Genomic DNA, 13,695 nt, shown 5'->3' with positions numbered 1-13,695 from the left:
TGTGTTCTACTCAAGAACCTTGTCTTCCGCAGAAAGAAACTACAGCCAAATGGACCGAGAGGCTTTGGCTGCAGTAGCGGGAGTTAAAAGGTTCCACAAGTACCTTTACGGCTGGGATTTTGAACTTGTGATGGACCACAAGCCATTGTTGGGGCTACTGGCTGGGGACTGACCTACCCCGGTGTCGCTGTCACCTCGCATGACCAGGTGGACTGTTTTCCTGGCTGCTTACTCCTACAAACTGATACACCGCCCTGGTTCCATGTTGGGACACGCAAATGCTTTGAGCCACTGTCCCCTACCCGAACTGCTCGCTGACCCCACTCCCGAGACACTGGTCCTGCTTATCGACTGCCTGGACACTGGACCTGTCTCGTCCAATGATGTTGCCCATCATTCTGCAAAGGACTCCACCATCAAACAAGTTTTGAACTGGGTGTGGAGGGGGTGGCCCAAGGGGCCTGTTGGGGCCAAAGTTAAAATGTATGTTACTAAACGTGATGAGTTGTCAGTAATCAAAGGCTGTTTACTGTGGGGGACCGGGAGGTTGTTCCAAACAAACTGCAAAAGGCAGTATTGGAAGCATTACATGTGGGGCATCCTGGAATTGTCAGGATGAAGTCTTTGGCTAGGAGCTATGTGTGGTGGCCTAACATGGACAGGGAGATAGAAGAATGGGTGGCTACCTGCACTCTGTGCCAGGAATCCAGACCAGCTTCCCCATAGGGGCCTGCTAAGGAGTGGGAGCGCCCTCAAGCACCCTGGTCTAGGGTGCACATTGACTTTGCTGGCCCCGATCATGGTCAAACGTTCCTTGTAGTTGTGGACGCATACTCGAAGTGGTTAGAGGTAGCCCTGATGACCTCCACCATGGCAGAGGTGGTCATCAAGGTGCTACAGAGACTTTTCTCCACGCACGGCCTGCCCGACGTCTTGGTCTCTGACAATGGGCCCCAATTCACGGCCATGCAATTCGAGACCTACTTAGCAAGTCAGGGAATCAGGCATGCCCTGGTCGCGCCATTCCATCCGGCTACCAATGGTCAGGTGGAAAGAATGGTGTGATCTGCAAAAGAGACCCTTGCTAGGATGGGCGCGGGTGATTGGCAAACACAGGTTGATCACTACTTGTTAATCCAACATATCACGCCAAGTGCAACTACCGGGAGAAGCCCCTCCGAGCTTCTCATGGGTCGCTGACTAAGGTCCCACTTAGACCGGCTACACCAAAATTATTCTGCCACATTGCCCCCTGACTCCACAAGCAAGATTTGAAACTTTTGCATAGGGGACTCGGTGTACGCTCACAACTACGCCGGGGGGACTCTGTGGATCCCTGCCACAGTGATAGGCATCACCGGACCTCACTCTTATCTGTTAGAGCTAGAGGATGGTAGAAATTGGAGGAGGCATGTTGACCAACTCTGTGGTCACCTCTCCCACTCCAATCTTAGAACACCAGACGAAACTCCTGAACAAATCAGCCAAAGCCCTAACCAAAAGGAGCAAACGCTCACTCCTTCTACAGCCAGCTCAAACCTGAGGGTACCGGGAAACTTATTTGAATTTGTTGCAGGCCCACAGCGAGCTCCAAGTGAGCAAATCCAAGAAGCTCTAGCCGTGGCCTGGGAAAAGTTAGAGCAGGTTCCACAGAGCGGAGCTGGAGAGCAGACAGGTCCGTCCGACCTGCCTGAAGAACCAGTTCCAAATGAACTGCGCATGTCTGGTAGAGTAAGACAAAGACCCACCTACCTATGGGACTTTGTAACCAAAAGGAACATCCCAACCAAGAGGGGAGGGGTGTTAGATATTCACTCGATCTACCAGAGTTTCCACTCTGGTCCTCTGTTCCGGCGGGAACAGAGATTTAATCCTATTGGCTAAGTGGTCTGACAGCTCCCTATAAAAGGGCTGCTGTCAGACCAAGCAGTTGCTGGATTGTACATACTTGTTCTACTGTAATAAAGAGCTGTTGTTACGTTAAGCCTGCGCCTGCCTTCTCATTACCCGATCTAACAATGTTCCTTCCTGTAAATGTTTGAGAAGGAAAGACATGAATTAAAAAAGGAGGAATTAATTGGCAGAGAAGAAACGCCCAGCAGTGAAAGAGCACAAAGGACACACTTTGAAAACTTTTCAAAAAGGATATAATGTAATATATGAGGGCAATTTATACAAAAGTAGCTGATAACCTGACATTGTCCATGTATTTATCCAATCTTGTATTAGACTGGAAAAGCCCTGATTTCAGTGACAATTACATTAGTTACAAATGTTTTCCCCATGCCCCAGTAATGTTTTATTGATCATGGCCATACATTCGTCCTCAAAGATAATCAAAGCCTTGTTGAAAATGTCCAGACCAAACGTAATTTATAATGTTGGATTTCCCCCCCTTGCTAGAGGGAGCCTCCATGTGGAGTACTGTGAAAGCGTTACCATGGCAACTCGACTGCACTGTGCAGTAGAAGCCATTTTACGGCACTATGGAAGAAGCCATTTTAAGGCACAACAGGTTGTATCTTAAGAGAACACATATCCTGAGGGGTGTTAGGAGTGTCTTACCCCCACAGTATTTGTTTCCGTAGAGTAAGCAATCTGTACCAAGTTTGGTTGAAATTGCTTGACGCATTCCAGACAGAGGTAGGTTGCTGCTGGTTCGGCCTGAATCAAGCGAACCAGTAATAGTGGCGGTGGGAAGCTCCTCCCACCCACCTGGATGTTTCTGCTCATGTGCAGAAGCGTCGCACACGTGCATGAGCGCATCCAAACCAGTAGTAACAAAATTGACAACCCACCACTGGTTCCAGAGTTATGTTGAAACACACACACACAGACACACACACATTTATAGATAGATAGATAACATATGCCTCCTCGGTTTATGCATGAATGGCAAAAGATATTTACGTATTTAAAATCTGTTGAAATGGCAGCGTAGGTTGTATTAAACATTGCTGCATATGCCATGGAGCATGGAGTACAATAATTTATTTTCAAAAAAAGCAATGTAACCATAGAATCTTTTTAGCGAGGCAAAAACTAAACTCTGATGTGAGAAAAATACATTCTCCTTCAATCACTTCATACAGTAGGTCCTAAAATTAAAGAGCAAGCCAAAAGAGAAAAGAAAATGAATGAATAGGTTACTCCAGCCATCCTCAACTGAATCATTCAACCTAAATTAACATTATAATATGTGTAATATATTCTTCCTACCAGGGATCGGTTCCAGCAGGCACTACTGCCGGTTTGCTCGTGTGTGTGCCTTGCGCGCATGCGCAGTACAATTAAAATTGTTCTGTGCATGTACAGAACCGAAAAACAAGATGGCGGAGCCAATGGCGCCACCCGGAGAACCAGTTTGGGGGGCTGGCAGGCCTGGATTGCTGCTGGTTCCAGTGACCCAGGCCGCCAAACTACTACTGGTTCAGCTGAACCGGTCGGAACCGATAGGAAGCCACCACTTCTTCCTACTCAAAAAGAGGACAAAGATTTGAACAATTTTTGATCCAAGTTATAAGTGGATGGAAAATTTTCAAAAGCTTCAATATTGCCCTTTTTTCTTTCAGACAAGGGTTGTTGTTTTTTTCCAAAATAGGAAGATTAGCTTAAAAGCTGAAAGTCGGAGTCCAGAAGATGGAATTCTATCAGGAAACCTATTTATTTCAAACTATTATAGACTGTCTTTTAGACTGGATTCCAGTATAAAAAAAACGTAGTATAGTTAAACTGCAGAGCCATAAATTATATGACATACTAGGAGGCCATTGAAAATCAAAACCAGTGTTTACATTGAAATATATTAAAACCAGGAAACTAATAAGAGACATCTGCTGAAGGATTTGGTATCGTAAAATATTAAAGAAAAGCCGGGGTTGAAAATTAATTCCTTTTCATTGCAGGAGATATTGCATGGAGTAATGTTCTCAAACCATTGTTTATTTTATTTTGGGGGGGCAAGCTTCTTATATCCTGCCTTTATTTTGGGAGATCTAAAGGTGGCACACATCCTTAATGCTCTCACCTCCTATTTTCCCCATGCGAATAGTTTGTTGGATTTTTTTAACCTGCCTTAATTATTTTTATAAATTACTCAAAATGGTGAACATACTAATATTACTTCCTCCTCCTCTTTTCCCCAACAACAATCGTATGAGGTAGATTGGCCTAAGACAGAGAGAGGGGCCATGCCTTCATGCCCAAGGCAGAACTAGAACTCACAGTCTCCTGGTGATTGGCCCAAAGGCACTCAGCCTGCTTTCATATTATTATGATAGTTGGGAGTGAAGGATCAGATGATGGCAGGGACGTGCGGTCAAGGGAGGCAAGGGAGGCAGAGCCTCACCTCTCATCATGAAATAATATATAATATATAATAATAATATATATTTCCTCCCATCCCTTTTACACGGCTCCCGCTAAGCTCCGGTAAGGAGAAGAGCCTTTGGGGAATGAAGAGGAAGAGGAGGGAGGAGGAGGAGGAGGTACGCGCATGGAGCGGTACCAGCTGGGCAACCGGCAGAGGCAGGAGGGTTCTGCGAAGCGCCAATAACCTTTCTGCCTCCGCTGTACTTTCTGCGCTCCTCATGACTGCAATAGACGTCCAGATGTGGCAGGGGCTGTTGGGCTGGAAACCCAAACCCCATTAGCCACAAAAGCCGCTTCTGGACATATATTGCAGTTGCGAGGAGTGCACGAAGTCCAGCAGAGGCAGGAAGGTTCTCGTCATTCCCCAGTCCCTTTCGTGGCTTTGTCAGTCTGGGAGTGCCGACAACATTTCTGCCTCCGCTGGACTTCATCTTGATGACATCGCCGCAGCTGCCGGGCGTGGATGGACGGAGGTAGCCAGAGTGGCACCGAGGCAGTCCAGCGGGCGAGCAACTGAGGATCAGGCTGCTTGCTCGCTCTTTCATCCGCCCGGACTGCCTCGGCGCCGCTCTGGAGGTCCGGCTGCATCCAGTAGCTGTGGCGACGTCATCAAGACGAAGTAGCTTGGAGGCGAAGTGCTTTTCAGTGCTTTTCTGTGCGTCTGGCGTTTAGGTAGATAGCTGGATGTCCTAAACGCCAGAAGCACAGAAAAGCACTGAAAAGCAGCAGCTGTTGGGGACCGCGGAGTGCGAGCCGGCGGAGCACGCTCAGGAAGGCGGGGAATGGGATCACGTGTGATGGAGGCTGAGGCAGCCTCAGCCTCCAGCACATGTGGTCCCATTCCCCGCCTTCCTGATGACGTCACCAGCCTCACCAGCCATAAACCTCACCGCACGTCACTGGATGATGGAATGTATGTCCAGATGAGGCCCTGGGGATCAGAGGAAGGGTTATATGTGGCAATAGGACCCAGGTGTGGGTGGAATGGACATGAGAGTGAGGAATATGAATTCTGATAAAGCATTTTCTCTTGTCTTCATTTCTTTGCCTTGACAATTAAGAACTTTGCTCCTTTCCTGTCTCTCTCTCTGAAGAGGGAGCTACCACAGATAATACTGTTTGTTCTTTTATTCTGCTCTGCACATTAATAGCAAGACAAAAGTTAGCACCTTAAAACCACTAGCCAGGATATTAGGAACAAGAATAGCTCACTTATAAGAAAAAAAAACCCCAAAGCCACATAGAGATGGCACACTTTGCAAGATACCCATGACCTGGGGTGAAAAACAAGGGATGTGAAATCCAAATAACCAATCAATATTATCTGTTATGCATGCATTATTAGGGGAAAGGCAAAGAGTTTAACGCGACCATCCCTTGACTATAAAAACTGCTGTAAGATTCTACTCTTGGCCCTTGGTTAGCTTTTCAAACCAGGGTCCTTATATCTTGGTACCAAAATAAAAGTATAATTAAATATCTACACCTTGTGTCTGGTGACTTATCGGCTTCAACACCTAGCAAGAGCCCAGTTTTGGGGACAACAGGAGTCTTAACATCATTTTTTTAAAAAGTGCGAGAACCAGTAGCATATTTCTAATGAAAACTAAAATTGGGGGTACAATCTGGTCCTGGTTGTTGACATTTCTCTAAGGGTCTTCTTCCTTTTCTATACTGTACCCTAAAACAAACATAGCAGCTTTCATTCCTTGTTGTTTTCCAAACATAAGATACTAATACAGACTTTTGATATTCTGATTTACTAGGGGTGACATGATAGCAGTGGTCTAGTAGTTGAGGACTTGCCACAAAGAAGAGGAAGGGTCAACCTATTTTCCAAAACACCTGAACTCAAGACAAGAAACAATGGATGGAAATGGAGATTCTCAGTCACCCAGGTCATCATTGTCCCAAAGGTTCTTCTTGAGAAGCAAAACATCTTCAAAAAAACCCTGAAAAACCCATAAAGCCTAGTTGCCTCTTGAAAAAGCACCTTTGGGACAATGGATGGAAACTAATCAAGGAGAGAAGAACCCTGGAACTAAGAGAACTTTCCTGAGAGTGAGGACAATCAACCAGTGGAAGTGCTTGCCTTCAGAAGTTGTAGGTGCTTCATCCCTGAAAGTTTTCAAGAAGAGATTGGAAACCACTTGCCTGAAATTTTATAGGGTCCTGTTGAGCAGGTGGTTGGACTAGAAGATTTCCAAGGTCCCCTTCCAGCTCTATTCTGATTGATTGATTTCCATCTCAACCTTGCAGTGAAATCTGTTTCGATTTTCATGATTAATTCCTTCCTTGTTTAAAAAATGTACAGTTATGCATTTTTAAAGAGAAATGATTAATGCTTAAAACTATTATGTGCAGATCTGCTGATGACTTCTGTGGGGAAGAGACAATGAAGGTAGAAGCTAGAAAGGATTCAGCAACTGCGCAACAGCTTTGCACAGTGTGATGTTTTATGCACACATCACAATAAGCAATTACAACCTATCATTGCTTTAATTGCAACAAACGCTTGAGCTACTATCTGAGGTACTAATGGAAGATGAGCTGCTTCCTTCAGTGGTCCTCTCCTCCCTAAATTCGTCTTTGTAGCAGGAATGAAAGTATAATTAGCACTGACACAATTTCTTTCCCATGGGAGTCAAGGCATTTGTGGAGTTCCAAACAGAGTCCATGACAATATGATCACAGTTCCACCACTCACATGGGCAGAAGGGGTGGGGCTTTTGATCACCTGGATGTGACCACTCTATTGATTCTTCCAATCCTTTGGATGGATTGAAGGAAATAAATTGGGGATGGGAGAGGTGATAGAAAGGAACTCCCCACTTCCATCATGTCTTTGACATGGGAGAGAAACATGAGTCAAGCCATGTATCTCGTAGCAAACGTACTGTATTTTTCGGAGTATAAGACGCTCCAAAGTATAAGACGCACCCAGCATTAGGGGAGGAAAACAAGGGGGGGAAATCTGCTTCTGCCCCCCTCCCCCCCCAGCAATTTGCCTCCTTGCAACAAACAGCAAACAGTACAGACGATATACACTGTTACATTTACTGTTACATTTCAGACTATACTTGTACAAATGCTATTAAAATGGATGTGGCTTTCTGGAAGTATAGTTATTCTCTGCTATTTAAAAGGAGAGACAATAGCACTGAGCCTCTTCAGAACAAGCATTTATTTTAAAAAGCATCTTCATTTTGTTAAGCTGTCTAGAATAATAATAAAGCAGTCTTTAAAAAATAAGTCTAAAAATTTGAACATTCTATAGGCATTTATAGTTATTGACTTACCTTCTTGCAGCAAACAGCCTGATTAGCACAAGAAAAAAATATCTGCCTTTGCCTCCCAGCAATTTGCCTGGTGGAGCAAACAGCAAGTTTCACTTTCAGTTTAAGCACCTCCGGATCATCAGCTGTTTCAGGCTTCAGGGATTGCTATAGCCTATTGCAGCCGCTGCAAGTCCCATTTTCCTTGTTTGTTGCAAGGAGGTAAATTGCTGGGAAGCAGAGGTCAAAGGGTGGGGGACGGTGGGTGGGTGGGGCTACATTCAGTGTATAAGGTGCACCCAAATTTTCACCCTCTTTTAGGGGGGAAATAGGTGTGCCTTATACTCCGAAAAAATACAGTAGCTCTAATCATCTACCCATTCTCCAATTTTCTTTGAGTGCAGGATGACAAGGACAGTGTAATCGGTAGTGTTTTCCTTGTTTTGGACAGAACTCTTGAACTTTTAATGGTTGATCAGACTTGCAGGGATGGCTAAAGCTGTACAGATGATCCATCCTAGGGCACCATCTGAATATCCGCTCTGTTACCCATTTTCTTCTCAGATAATTGTCTCGGCCCGGATTAGCCTTCTCTGGGGCCTCGGAGAAGACCAGAGGTGATATTCTACCAGTTCAGACCAGTTCACTCGAACTGGTAGCAGAAATTGCAGGTGGCCTCACCCACCCTCCCTGGCTCTATGGCACCCCATTTAGGCACTATTTTTTGCCAAAAGCACATGCACGGAAGGTTATGCACATGCACGGAGGTGGCACACTCGCATTTGCGAACCGATAGGAAGGTAAGTGAATACTGCCCCTGGAGAAGACCTTTGGTTCTCCATATCGAAGAATGGTGACCATTATAAAAGCCAGATTAATGATTTAGGACAGTGTTCCTCAACCTTGACAGTGTTAAGATGGGTTGATTTCTACTCCCAGAATTTCCCCAGCCATCCATACTGGCTGAGAGATTCTGAGAGCTGAATTCCACCCATCTTAAAGCTGCCAAGGTTGAGAAACATTGATTTAGGGCTTCAGGAGCTATTTCTCTGGCTTAGGCAGCTTTGGAAAGGACCTACTTCAAATGCTACTCACTCCTTCTTCATCAATCCAAGATAAACAATAAAAAGAAGCAAATGAGGAAAGCTACAGGGACAAGTTGAGTCTTGTCCTCTACTGAAAACCCAAACCAGAAGGCATTTTTACCCAAAAGGAAATTGACAATGTGTCAATTTCCAGTGTGTCAACTTCCAGCTGGTGCAAATACAGTATTCTGTCTTATTGTGGGTTTAACCATGCATTCAGAGGTGGTATTCAGCCAGTTCTGGTGAACCGGTAGCGGAAATTTTGAGTAGTTCGGAGAACTGATAAATACCACCTCTGACTAGCATGTCTCATCTATTCTCTGTCTCCCAAATCCCATCCGATCAGCGTACCAGCTGATCGGCTGGATCTCCTTTTGTTGCCCTGCACAGGAGAACGGACCTGGAAGGTAGGTTAATGGGAATTTTGCAGTATCCTTTCCCCAGGAGTGGGGTAGAAATTGAGATTTTGCAGTATCCTTCTCCCAGGAGTGGGGAGGGAATGGGGTTTTTGCAGTAACCTTCCCCCAGGAGTGGGGTGGAAATGGAGATTTTGCAGTATTCTTCCCCCAGGAGTGGGGAGGAAATGGGGATTTTGCAGTATCCTTTCCCCAGGAGTGGGGTGGAAATGGAGATTTTGCAGTATTCTTCCCCCAGGAGTGGGGAGGAAATGGGGATTTTGCAGTATCCTTTCCCCAGGAGTGGGGAGGGAATGGAGATTTTGCAGTATCCTTTCCCCAGGAGTGGGGAGGGAATGGAGATTTTGCAGTAATCTTCCCCCTGGAGTGGGGAGGGAATGGGGATTTTGCAGTATCCTTTCCCCAGGAGTGGGGAGGGAATGGAGATTTTGCAGTAATCTTCCCCCTGGAGTGGGGAGGAAATGGGGATTTTGCAGTATCCTTTCCCCAGGAGTGGGGAGGGAATAGAGATTTTGCAGTATCCTTCCCCCAGGAGTGGGGAGGGAATGGAGATTTTGCAGTATCCTTTCCCCAGGAGAGGGGAGTGAATGGGGATTTTGCAGTAATCTTCCCCCTGGAGTGGGGAGGGAATGGGGATTTTGCAGTATCCTTTCCCCAGTAGTGGGGAGGGAATAGAGATTTTGCAGTATCCTTTCCCCAGGAGTGGGGAGTGAATGGGGATTTTGCAGTACTCTTCCCCCTGGAGTGGGGAGGGAATAGAGATTTTGCAGTATCCTTCCCCCAGGAGTGGGGAGGGAATGGAGATTTTGCAGTATCCTTTCCCCAGGAGTGGGAGGGAATGAGGATTTTGCAGTATCCTTTCCCCAGTAGTGGGGAGGGAATGAGGATTTTGCAGTAACCTTCCCCTAGGAGTGGTGAGGGAATTGAGATTTTGCAATATCCTTCCCCCAGGAGTAGGGAGGGAATAGGGATTTTGCAGTATCGTTTCCCTGTCACACCCACTTAGCCATGCCACACCCACCAAGCACGCCCACAGAACCAGTAGTAAAAAAATTTGAATCCCACCACTGCATGAATTGTTAAACTGCCCATTGTACGCACCAAAGCATTTGGCATTCATAATCTAATTTGTCAGACATTTTAATTGTCTTCCTGTCACAAAACCTAATCTGGGCAACCACTAAAAGAATTGCCCAGTTTCTGTCATTATTCCTTCAAGTTTGTTTGTGTTTCTCTCCCCCCACCCACATTTTTAACTTTGGAACCTGTAATAAAAGAAAGGGAAGAAGCACTAAATAATTTGGTGAGTCAGACTGTCCTGTCTTGGATGGGAATGATGGTAACACTCTGTCTGTTCCAAATATCTGCTTGTGAGTCTCTTCAGTCTTTAATTAGAGAGACCGGAACATCCAAAATCTTTGCTTTGCTTTTAAAACTGCAGCCTGCCTATCAAATATCCAGTGTTGATCCCCACGATGTAAAAAAGATGTGGAGACTCTAGAAAGAGTGCAGAGAAGAGCAACAAAGATGATTAGGGGATTGGAGACTAAAACATATGAAGAACGGTTGCAGGAACTGGGTACGTCTAGTTTAATGAAAAAATGACTAGGGGAGACATGATAGTAGTGTTCCAATATCTCAGGGGCTGCCACAAAGAAGAGGGAGTCAAACTGTTCTCCAAGGCACCTGAGGGTAGAACAAGAAGCAATGGGTGGAAACTAATCAAGGAGAAAAGCAACTTAGAACTGAGAAGAAATTTCCTGACTGTTAGAACAATTAATCAGTGGAACAACTTGCCTCCAGAAGTTGTGAATGCCCCAACAGTGGAAGTTTTTAAGAAGAGATTGCATAGTCATTTGTTTGAAATGATGTAGGGTTTCCTGCCTAAGCAGGAGGTTGGACTAGAAGACCTCCAAGGTCCCTTCCAACTCGGTGATTCTATTCTAACTCAACTCTGGAGCCCACATGTTTAAAAGCAAAATGTGTTATTGAGCTGCCATCCTTTTCAGAAAGCTGGAGAGATTTTAAATGGATATTTATTGCAGATCCTAATGGCCTCTCTGAAGAAATGTTGTGGCTTTCTTTGGACCTGTTCTTTCTGAGGAACTGGAAAAAGAATTAGACTTGCACTTGGATTGAAAAAAAAAGTGCCTTTGATCAAATGATGCAAGGCACGAAAAAGCTCGGTAGGAATTATTTCAGGGAACAGGGTGGCCTTTGTATAAATCATCCATGAAAATCAGGACATCCATGCAGGGATTAGAATGGGGAGGAAGAGGAGTTGAAAGGGAAAACTCAAAACTCTGCCGGGCTTGATTCTTGCCAGATTGATTGGAGAACATTATAAATGTAAGCATTTCCATTTCTTTAAAATGTTTCTGTAGTCTCGGGTGTTATGAAGGTTACTTTCCTGGAAAGATAAAACTGTTTTCGAACCAACCCAGACCAGACCTGGCTTCTCTCATACAGGACAACCAAATGCTTTTCATCTTCAGCACCTTTCTACCCAGTATTCTGTTTTTCAGGACGCATTGATTTCTTTGGAAGCGAGTGGGTTGCATTTGGTCTTTACTGTCAGCACAAGGGGCTGCTATGAAAATTGGCTTGTTTAGGATTGGTAGGCTGAAAGCTCTACGATTATCGGAGGGGCCGATTTTCTGCTGGTTCACCCCAGTTTGGGCGAACCGGTAGTACCGCTGGTGGGAGGCTCCGCCCAACCATCATCACGGATGCTCTGCGCATGCGCAGAAGTGCCGCATGCGTGCTTCCAGTTCTAAACTGGTAGCGAAGATGATAGCGTTGCATGCCTGATGGCAACTCTTTTACAGAAGAAGTTAGTTAAAGAACTACTAGCTACTCAGGTCACACAGATAAACCTCCAAGTGCTTCAAGGACCCTCTAAAAGAATGCAAATGACCAGCTGTCTGCAAGGAATATAAACCCTTCCATCCCCCACCATCCAGTCAGAGCTGAAGAAGCTTCTTGGATGAGAAGCAAAACATCTTCAAAAGAAAAAGGCCCAGTTTGCCTCCTGAAAAAAAGCACCTTTGGGTGAAAGAACAAACGTGCTTAAAGAAAGAAATGAAGAAAGGAGGGATAAGATACAGAAAAACGATAGCTAGAGCTGAGACACCCCCCTTAATCTGGTTTAAGGCCCGCCCAGCAATAGGTTGACTCTCAACTATGAAAAAAAGTACAGCCAATAGATGAAACAGGCTTCATATTTTGGAATGTTAGGTGATCTCATTTTATCCCCTGCCAACGGTTATCCAACGTCTCCCTGGTGCTTGCATTAAAATTGTTTTTAAAAAGTTCCTTGCTATGAGAGGTGGCTGAGTGGGATCCTCCTCTGACCAAGTTCCCTAGCCTAGAATTTTAAAGGGAAAGGAGGACCATTCCTTTGGCAAAGCAAGTCCCACGTCCGCTTGGCTAGGTTTGGCTTACCTGCCAACGTCTCCAGGACTGGTAGACAGCGTGGATCCTCGGAGTGTGAAGGCACGGGAAAGGGAATCTTACCAACTTTGAAACCGGCCTCTATTTTTAGCGCAGGATTTGCTGACTGACCTTGCGTGATATCACTCAAAGGGAAGAATCCTTACATCTGCTACTAAATCTATTCCCTGATGTTACCTGAAACCGTCGGCCACGACAGCAAGCAATTATGCCGGAGAAGCAAATTGTGACACTAGACGGACGTAGTGAAGGATTCCCCACCCCACCCCACCCCCAGATGGCTAAAAGGGCATTCGGGCATGGAACCAACCAATCCTCAGGTCCCTCCCTGGAAACAGAAGCTCATGATTTGGGTTTTTTTTCCCTAGATGCAGCTTTGATCTTGACTGTGCAGTTCCCAGGAACTGACAGCCGCTGTTCCGTCAGCTAAACCTGATTTATTTCTGGCTCAGCCAGAAATTGGGGTTTCTCTCCTTAGCAGAAATTGGAAGGAAATTCAAAACCATCCAGCTGCATCTGTTTGAGAATGACAGGGGATGTGTGGGAGGATCAGTGCACAGCAAACCAACATTTTCTTCTCTAACTATAATCAAGAGAGTGGCAGCTGAAGCTGTTGTGTGTTAATTCGTCAAGATAAGGTAAAAGTAAAGGTTCCTCTTGCACATATGTGTTAGTCGTTCCCGACTCTAGGGGGTGGTGCTCATCTCTGTTTCAAAGCCAAAGAGCCAGAGCTGTCTGAAGACGTCTCTGTGGTCATGTGGCCGGCATGACTAAATGCTGAAGGCACAAGGAATGCTGTTACCTTCCCACCAAAGGTGGTTCCTATTTTTCTACATTTCTATGTGCTTTCAAACTGCTAGGTTGGCAGAAGCTGGGACAAGTAATGGGAACTCACCCCATTACGCGGCACTAGGGATTTGAACCGCCGAATCTTAGCCACTGAGCCACTGCGTCCCACATTGGTTAAGATACAAAGATAATAATAATATTTGACTAGGAGTAAAGAAAGAGCACTAGTAGTACGTGTAACACAAGGTTCACTCAGCCTTCCGAGGTCAGTCAAATGAAGACCCAGATTGTTGGCCCCCAACAGGC

General features: G+C 45.5%; 1 protein-coding gene across 4 annotated transcripts in view; it reads right to left on the bottom strand.

Moving 5' to 3' along the window:
- Nucleotides 1-12,627, bottom strand: part of LOC309393924 (dual specificity phosphatase 29) — a 28,979-nt gene extending 16,352 nt beyond the window's left edge. For all 4 annotated transcript variants that reach the window (XR_014175655.1, XR_014175656.1, XR_014175657.1 and 1 more), the window contains exon 1: nucleotides 12,592-12,627. The gene's annotated coding sequence lies outside the window, so the exon portion shown is untranslated. The remainder of the gene's footprint in view (nucleotides 1-12,591) is intronic.
- Nucleotides 12,628-13,695: the final 1,068 nt, after the last annotated feature.

The sequence above is a fragment of the Natrix helvetica genome, assembly GCF_964273705.1.
Source record: "Natrix helvetica genome assembly, chromosome: 5".
NCBI classification, from domain to species: domain Eukaryota; kingdom Metazoa; phylum Chordata; class Lepidosauria; order Squamata; family Natricidae; genus Natrix; species Natrix helvetica.
This window is presented reverse-complemented; position numbering and strand designations above follow the sequence as displayed.